Genomic DNA, 8,917 nt, shown 5'->3' on the forward strand with positions numbered 1-8,917 from the left:
CGCGACTTTCCGTCTTCAGACCCTGCAGAGATACCTTTACATCGAGCCTCCTCCTAGGTGGTGCGCTCTGGCGAGGTATTTCTTCCGCCAGCAGCTCGACCTCAATTATGACACGCAGCTCCTGTTTGTGAACTTGGGGGGTGCCAGGACCGCCCTCCGGGAGCTGCCTGTCTTTTACAGGGAACTCATCAGGGTCTGGAACAAAGTCTCCACCAAGCACAGCTCTCCGCCGGCTGGAGTGGCGGCCGTCCTGCAGGAGCCGCTGCTCGGGAATCCGTACCTCCACGGCCGAGGTTTCATGTGGCGGTCGGAAGAGAGGGCTGTGGCTGGTGAGGTGACCAGGGTCAGGGACCTGCTCGATGGCGGAGGAGCGGGCTGGATGGCGCCAGACACGCTGGCGCGGCGCCTAAACTCTGCCAACGTCCGCCACGCGGCCGATGCCATCGAGTCGCTAAAAACAGCTCTGGGCCCTGACTCCGTTAGGTGCATCGAGGAGGCTCAGGCACGTGGGGAGATCCCGTCCGAACTGACCCCCGTCCGGACGGAATTCCTCATCGGCGCCAAACCCCGGAACCTCCCTCGGGGGCCGGCGCCTCACAACTTGAGCCGCCTCGGGGAAATCCCCTCCGTGCCTTTCAGTTCCGCGCGGAGGGGTTTCCTGTACGGGCTGCTTCTGCACACCCTCAACTTTGCCATCCTCGCCGGCCGTCCGGACACGCCATGGCGTACCATCTTGCCGTCCGGAGGAGGCGGGGGTCCCCGATGGAGGGCACTCTACGCAGGGGTCCTCCCACTATTCATCGGGGACTTGGCCTGGAGGGTGGTGCACGGAGCAGTGCCGTGCAACAAATTTTTAAGCCGGTTCACGGACTCCCAGGCCGCCTGCAATTTCTGCGGTCTGGAAGAGTCCGTGTTCCATGTTTTTATGGAATGCACAAGGTTGCAGCCCCTGTTTTATTATTTGAAGGGGCTGCTCCTGAAATTCTGGCTGCACTTCAGTCCCACTCTCCTGATCTTTGGGCACCCTGTGCGGAGGGGAGCGGGTAGGTCCGAAGGCCTCCTCGTAGGACTGCTCCTGGGCACGGCCAAGGGTGCCATCAGCCGGTCCAGGCAGCGGGCGGTCGAGGGGGTCGTTCAACCTGACTGCCTGCCTCTCTTCCGCTCTTACATCCGGTCCAGGGTGTCCTTGGAGATGGAGCACGCGGTGTCCACCGGTACGCTCGCGGCCTTCCGCGAGAGGTGGGCACCGGAGGGACTGGAGTGCATCATCACGCCCGGCAACCAAATTTTAATTTGATTTTACGTTTTTTAAGTTTAATTTGTTTTAATTGCCGGTGCTTTTAGTGTCCCCCTCTCCTTTTATAGGGGGCACTGGAAAAAAGGAAAAATTTGATTTTAGTGCCCAAAAAAAAAAAAACCACAAAAAAAAAAAAACAAAAAAAACAGAAAAGGGCCTTGTAAATGTCTTGTGTGTGTCATCCAGGTCGGGTGGCACGGATACATGTTTTATGTTTTCGCAGGTAAACTCAAAAGAGTTTCATGCACAAGGAACCAATGGTAGAGCAGTGGAGGCGTGTCCTGCTCAGTTGGAGCTGTGAGCAGTGAGGGAAGCAGCTAGCAACTTTGCTCCTGCCTGGAGAGCCCTGAGACCAGCCCAGGAAGGAAGGGGCTTCACCACCAACTTTACCCAGAGGGGGAGGAGGAGAACAGAAAACTTTGTACATCTTTACCATTCTGCAAAGAGTTGGAGAGAGGGGGAAAGACCAAAACAAACATCCAGTGTGGAAGGAGGGAGACTCTACATTTCAACAGGTGGGTGTTGGTGCATTTCCCAAAAAGACTTTGTTGTATCGGTGGGGGGAGGAAAGAAGACCACTGAGGGCCGGAACATCGCGGGGGGTGTGTGTGTGTGTGGTAGTGTGCGTGGGGGCCGTGCTTACAACTAGGCCCCCCCCACAATTGGAATCCCCCCCACCCCCCCCACATTTGCCTAGCCTGGGATAGCTGGAGCTACCAGGCTGAAGATTGTCATTAATCTCCCTATTGAAGATCGTTTAGGAGTGGGTGCCTGGTGGCTCTAGCTACCCCAGGTGAAGACGTCTTCTCCCCCCACCTGAAGACCAACCCAAAGACTGTGTTTTTTGTGTGTTTTGCCATCTGGGGAGTGCACCCACCCACAGCTGCGAGGGGAGACCTGCCCTCGCAGCCCCCCCCCCCCTTCCCACCCCCCTCCCCCCTTCCCACCCCCCTCTCTCTTTCTCCGTTACCCTCTGTTTCTCCCCTCTCTCTCTGAGAACCCTTTCCTTCCTAATTTAAAAAAAAAAACAATTGAGACAACTGAGCAGAGGGAGCAAGGCCTCTCCCCAATTGCCAACGAGGGGAGAGGTGCCTCGTTAAGGGCTCCTCTGCTCAGTTTATATACGAGGCCTAATTAAGACCATTAAGGCCTGTGACTTTGGGGTGGGTGTAGCCCTTAAAGGGACCCCGTGATGGCGACCCCATCCACGCCGGTGGCAGGGCCAGCAAGGACGTATGCGCAGGTGGCAATCGCTTCCACGGCACCTCCTGCGCCACCCGCTGCCCTGCCACCATTCAGACTCATTATGAAGAAACACGGGGTCAAGAGCTACACTCACCCCACAATGAGCATCGAAGAGTGCGTGCGGGCGATGGCTGGGGTAGTCGGCCCCTCGGCCATTGTCGCGGCCTCCAAGATGTCTGGGAAGGCTGTTTTCTTCCTGGGGTCGGAGCGGGCGGTGTCCCTGGCCCTCGAAAGGGGGCTCACGGTGGGCGGGACGTTCCTGCCGGTGGATCCTCTCGAGGCTACCGCGCAGAGGGTCATTGTGTCGAACGTCCCGCCCTTTGTTCCCGCTGAGCTCCTCCTCCCTCACCTACAACAACTGGGGGAGGTAAGGTCAGGGATCAACCCCATACCGCTCAGCCTCAGGGAGAACAGCCTGCGCCACGTGTTCTCCTTCCGCCGCCAGCTCTTTGTCCGGCTGGCGCGGGAGGACACGACGGAGGGAAGTTTTAATGTGGTGCACGAGGGGACTGCCTACCGCGTCTTCTGGACGTCGGACGGCGTGCGGTGCCATGCCTGCAAGGAGGTGGGGCACGTTCGCAAGAACTGCCCCGCCTCCAAGGCCGCCAAACCACCGAAGGCGGCCAAGGCTGGCGCCGCCGCCACCCCTCCCCCTAGTTGCGTCCGCGTGCCGGGAGCCGTAGGTGCGCGGGCATCGTCGGAGGCCTTTGTTTTCAGGGCCTCCGGCGGGGGGGAGGAAGAGCGTCCGAGCGGAAAGAAGGCGCGGAACAAGAAGAAACATCTAGAGGCGGGTCCCCTCAGTGCGCCAGATGATTTGACCACCGCGCTCAGCCCAACCCCGTCACCGGCGAGCGCGGGGTGCCCCGAGCCCGTGCCCGAGCCCTTGAACAACACCACAGAGGGGCCCGGGTGCGGGCAAGAAAAGGAAAAGGGGGGGGCGGAGCGGGAGGCCTCGGCAGACATGGAGGTCTCCCTGACTCCGCGCGCCCCCAGGAACAAAAAGAGGCACCGCCCCAATGAGGCGGAGGGGGAACAACATCCCTCCGCGGAGGAGGCGGTGCCCGCCGCGTGTCCCGCGTCCCCCACCAGTGCCCCCAAATTGCGCTGCAGGCGCGAGGAGTCTTTCCCCGGGGAGGGTGAGGCAGTCGAGGCTGCCCAGCCGCTGCCTCCTGGGGAGGGCGTGGAAGATCTGCCTGTCGTGGGGGGCGTGGGGCCAGAGGAAGAATGCGTAGCCGCCGGGTCGAGCGTCCCGGGGACCGAGGCGGGCGGGGCCGAAAAGGCCGAACCTGAGCCCGCCCAGCCAATACCCAACTTCCCCCGGGATTTGCTCGACTCGGTAGAAACTGAAAAAATGGGAAAGTTTAATGAATCCGTACACGCTGGGCTGGGGGGAGGCGGCGGGGAGGGGGAAGAACAACAACCCTCGCCCCCTACTTTGGAGCTGGGGGACTTGGTGGACCTGGAGAATTTTCTAAACCGGGTCTCTCCGTGTTCCCCGGCTCCTGGGGCGGAGGGGGAACCCCTTCCGCTGTCGCTTCCCGACCCAGCACCAATTTTAAAAGAGCCCAGTGGGGACTCCTCTGCCGACGATCCTGGGGGTGGGATCGGGGCAGAGCCAGGGCCAGATGGAGCGGCCGGGCCGTTTGCCGTACCTCGTGCGGTCAACGGGCCGGCTGCTAGCGGCGACCTCCCGGAGGGGGACGGGGACTCGGTGGAGGACGCGGGTGAAGATCTCGAGTCCATCGCCAGTGAGGCGGTGGATCTGCTCGCGGCCGCCACTGAGACCCTCCTCATTCCCGCAGAGGAACTCCGGGACTTTTTGGTCCAGTGCCGGGGTCGCCGCGACCAAGCCCGTCTGGCCCTGGAAAGATGGTCCGAGCCGGGGCTGCTCGTCGCGTCCGTCCGCGCCGCCGCTAAAACCATGGCCGCGGGCGGGCCCTTATTAAAGGCTCAAGGCCTTGAGCTGCGCCGGCTCAAAAAGTTCCTCGCTGGGCTGCTGAAGGAGCGGAGTTCAACAAAAGACTCCGCTCCCTCCCCCACAATAGGTTAAGGTAGAGGTTGCACTATGCTTTTGCCATGAAGATAACCATAGCCAGCCTCAACATCAACGGCGGCAGAGGGGCACGCCGTAGATTTGACAATTTTTCGCTCCTGCGGGAGGGGAAATATGCGGTGTGCTTCCTGCAAGAAACCCACACCGTTCCGGGAGACGAAGCCACGTGGCTCCTGGAATGGCAAGGAGAGGTCCGCATGAGCCACCTCACCGCCATTTCTAGTGGGGTGGCCATCTTGCTGGGCCCGCATTTTCAGCCGGAGATCTTGGGGGTCGAGGAGCCCGTGCCAGGCCGCTTGCTGCACGTAACGGTTCGCCTGGGGGATGTGCCGCTCCATCTCGTGAACGTGTACGCCCCTCATCCCGGCCCGCAGCAAACGCGCTTCTTTGAAGAGGTGTCCGCTCTTCTTGGCTCCGTCGACGTCGGCGACTGCATTGTCCTCGGGGGGGATTTTAACTGCACCCTCGAGGCGAGGGACCGCTCCGGTGCCCCGCAGTGCATGACGGCGATGGAGAAGTTGAGGGACCTGGTCGGGTCCTTCGACTTGGTGGACGTCTGGCGAAATCTCCACCCCGACTCCAGCGCCTTTACTTGGGTGAGGCCTGGAGTTGGATGGTCTAGAGTCGACCGCCTTTACGTGTCTCGGGCGTACGTTTCCTGCGTCCCGGCGGCCTCCATGCGGCCGGTGCCGTGTTCGGACCACCACCTGGTGTGGGCGGAGCTCGCTTCGCTCCGCGCGAGGACGGGGTCCGCGTACTGGCACTTTAACAACCGGCTGCTGGAGGACGTGCAGTTCCAGGACTCGTTCCGTCGATTCTGGTCCAACTGGAGAAGGAAGCAGGGGGGCTTCCCCTCCTTGAGGCTATGGTGGGACGTGGGCAAGGCTCACATCCGCGTCTTCTGTCAAGAGTACGCGAGGGGGTCGACCAAGAGGCGGGCGGCCAGAGTCGGGCGCCTAGAAAAAGAGGTGCTCGACCTGGAAGCCCGTCTCGGTCAAGTCGTCCAGGACCCGGCCCTGCGGATGGTGTACGAAGCGAAGAAGGCCGCGCTGAAGGACCTGCAGCTCGTCGGGTCCCGAGGCGCGTTCGTGAGGTCGCGGATCCGGTTCCTGCGAGATCTGGACCGCGGCTCCCCCTTCTTCTACTCGCTGGAAAAAAGGCAGAGTGTCCGTAAGCAGCTCTTGACGCTGCTGGCCGACGACGGCTCTCTCGTCTCGGATCCGGAGGGCGTCAACAACAGGGCCCGTGAATATTACGGGGCTCTGTTCTCTCCGGATCCGTCCAGCGAGGAAGCGCGTAGAGTTTTGTGGGAGGATCTGCCGAAGGTCAGCCCGGAGGGCGCCGAAAATCTGGAAGCTCCGCTAAGCCTGGCAGAGCTGACCGGTGCCCTCGCCCGGCTCTCGAGGGGAAAATCCCCGGGGCTGGACGGGCTGACCGTGGAGTTCCACAGGGCGTTCTGGGACGTCCTGGGGAGCGACTACGCGCGGGTCCTGGGGGAAAGTCTGGCGACCGGGGAGATGCCCCTCTCTTGGCGCAGGGCAGTCATCGTCCTGCTGCCTAAGAAGGGCGATCTCCGCCTCCTTAAGAACTGGCGCCCGGTCTCCCTCCTCAGCACGGACTACAAAATCTTCGCCAGGGCGATGTCTGCTCGCCTTGGTGCCGTGCTGGACCACATGATCCACCCCGACCAGTCCTACACGGTCCCGGGCCGGACAATCCACGATAACATCCATCTGGTCCGGGACCTCATCCATTGTTCCCAGGAGGCTGGTCTGTCGGTCGCCTTCCTATCCCTCGACCAAGAGAAGGCGTTCGACAGGGTGGATCACGACTATCTGCTCGGAACTCTGCGCGCTTTCGGGTTCGGGACGTATTTCGTCGCCCGGATCCGACTTTTGTACGCCGCCGCGGAGTGTCTGATTAAGGTTAACGGGTCCTTGACGGCGCCCCTTCGCTTTAGGAGAGGGGTGCGCCAGGGATGCCCCATGTCCGGCCAGTTATACGCCGTTTGCGTGGAGCCTTTCCTGCGCCTCTTGCGGACAAGGTTGACGGGACTGGCTCTGCAAGGGCCGGGCGTGGAGGTCGTCCTCTCGGCTTACGCCGATGACGTGCTCCTCGCGATAGAGGATCCCGCTGACCTGCGGAGGATGCGTGAGTGCCAGGAGATTTACTCGGCCGCGTCCTCCGCCAGGATCAACTGGGAGAAATGTTCCGGACTCCTGGTGGGTCAGTGGCGGGTGGACTCCCTGCCGGAGGAGCTCAGGCCTTTTGCCTGGAGCACGACCCATCTCCTCTATCTGGGAGTCTACCTTAGCCCCGACGAGGGAGCCTGGCCGGCGAACTGGCAGGAGCTGGAGGCCAAGGTCGCCGCTCGCCTAGGGCGCTGGACAGGACTGCTCCGAGTGCTGTCCTACAGGGGTCGAGCGCTAGTCATAAACCAGCTGGTGGCCGCAATGCTGTGGTACCGGCTGGTCACTTTGACCCCTCCCCCTGCGTTTGTCGCCAAGATACAGAAGAAGCTGGTGGACTTCTTCTGGAACAACAGGAAGCACTGGGTCTCTGCCGCGGTCTTGAGTCTCCCGCTTGAGGAGGGCGGTCAGTCGTTGGTGTGCGTCAGCGCCCAGCTCGCGACTTTCCGTCTTCAGACCCTGCAGAGATACCTTTACATCGAGCCTCCTCCTAGGTGGTGCGCTCTGGCGAGGTATTTCTTCCGCCAGCAGCTCGACCTCAATTATGACACGCAGCTCCTGTTTGTGAACTTGGGGGCTGCCAGGACCGCCCTCCGGGAGCTGCCTGTCTTTTACAGGGAACTCATCAGGGTCTGGAACAAAGTCTCCACCAAGCGCAGCTCTCCGCCGGCTGGAGTGGCGGCCGTCCTGCAGGAACCGCTGCTCGGGAATCCGTACCTCCACGGCCGAGGTTTCATGTGGCGGTCGGAAGAGAGGGCTGTGGCTGGTGAGGTGACCAGGGTCAGGGACCTGCTCGATGGCGGAGGAGCGGGCTGGATGGCGCCAGACACGCTGGCGCGGCGCCTAAACTCTGCCAACGTCCGCCACGCGGCCGATGCCATCGAGTCGCTAAAAACAGCTCTGGGCCCTGACTCCGTTAGGTGCATCGAGGAGGCTCAAGCACGTGGGGAGATCCCGTCCGAACTGACCCCCGTCCGGACGGAATTCCTCATCGGCGCCAAACCCCGGAACCTCCCTCGGGGGCCGGCGCCTCACAACTTGAGCCGCCTCGGGGAAATCCCCTCCGTGCCTTTCAGTTCCGCGCGGAGGGGTTTCCTGTACGGGCTGCTTCTGCACACCCTCAACTTTGCCATCCTCGCCGGCCGTCCGGACACGCCATGGCGTACCATCTTGCCATCCGGAGGAGGCGGGGGTCCCCGATGGAGGGCACTCTACGCAGGGGTCCTCCCACTATTCATCGGGGACTTGGCCTGGAGGGTGGTGCACGGAGCAGTGCCGTGCAACAAATTTTTAAGCCGGTTCACGGACTCCCAGGCCGCCTGCAATTTCTGCGGTCTGGAAGAGTCCGTGTTCCATGTTTTTATGGAATGCACAAGGTTGCAGCCCCTGTTTTATTATTTGAAGGGGCTGCTCCTGAAATTCTGGCTGCACTTCAGTCCCACTCTCCTGATCTTTGGGAACCCTGTGCGGAGGGGAGCGGGTAGGTCCGAAGGCCTCCTCGTAGGACTGCTCCTGGGCACGGCCAAGGGTGCCATCAGCCGGTCCAGGCAGCGGGCGGTCGAGGGGGTCGTTCAACCTGACTGCCTGCCTCTCTTCCGCTCTTACATCCGGTCCAGGGTGTCCTTGGAGATGGAGCACGCGGTGTCCACCGGTACGCTCGCGGCCTTCCGCGAGAGGTGGGCACCGGAGGGACTGGAGTGCATCATCACGCCCGGCAACCAAATTTTAATTTGATTTTACGTTTTTTAAGTTTAATTTGTTTTAATTGCCGGTGCTTTTAGTGTCCCCCTCTCCTTTTATAGGGGGCACTGGAAAAAAGGAAAAATTTGATTTTAGTGCCCAAAAAAAAAAAAACCACAAAAAAAAACCCAAAAAAAACAAAAAAGGGCCTTGTAAATGTCTTGTGTGTGTCATCCAGGTCGGGTGGCACGGATACATGTTTTATGTTTTCGCAGGTAAACTCAAAAGAGTTTCATGCACAAGGAACCAATGGTAGAGCAGTGGAGGCGTGTCCTGCTCAGTTGGAGCTGTGAGCAGTGAGGGAAGCAGCTAGCAACTTTGCTCCTGCCTGGAGAGCCCTGAGACCAGCCCAGGAAGAGAAGGAAGGAAGGGGCTTCACCACCAACTTTACCC

This window comes from Pristiophorus japonicus, chromosome 10 (genome assembly GCF_044704955.1).
Source record: "Pristiophorus japonicus isolate sPriJap1 chromosome 10, sPriJap1.hap1, whole genome shotgun sequence".
Taxonomy (NCBI): domain Eukaryota; kingdom Metazoa; phylum Chordata; class Chondrichthyes; family Pristiophoridae; genus Pristiophorus; species Pristiophorus japonicus.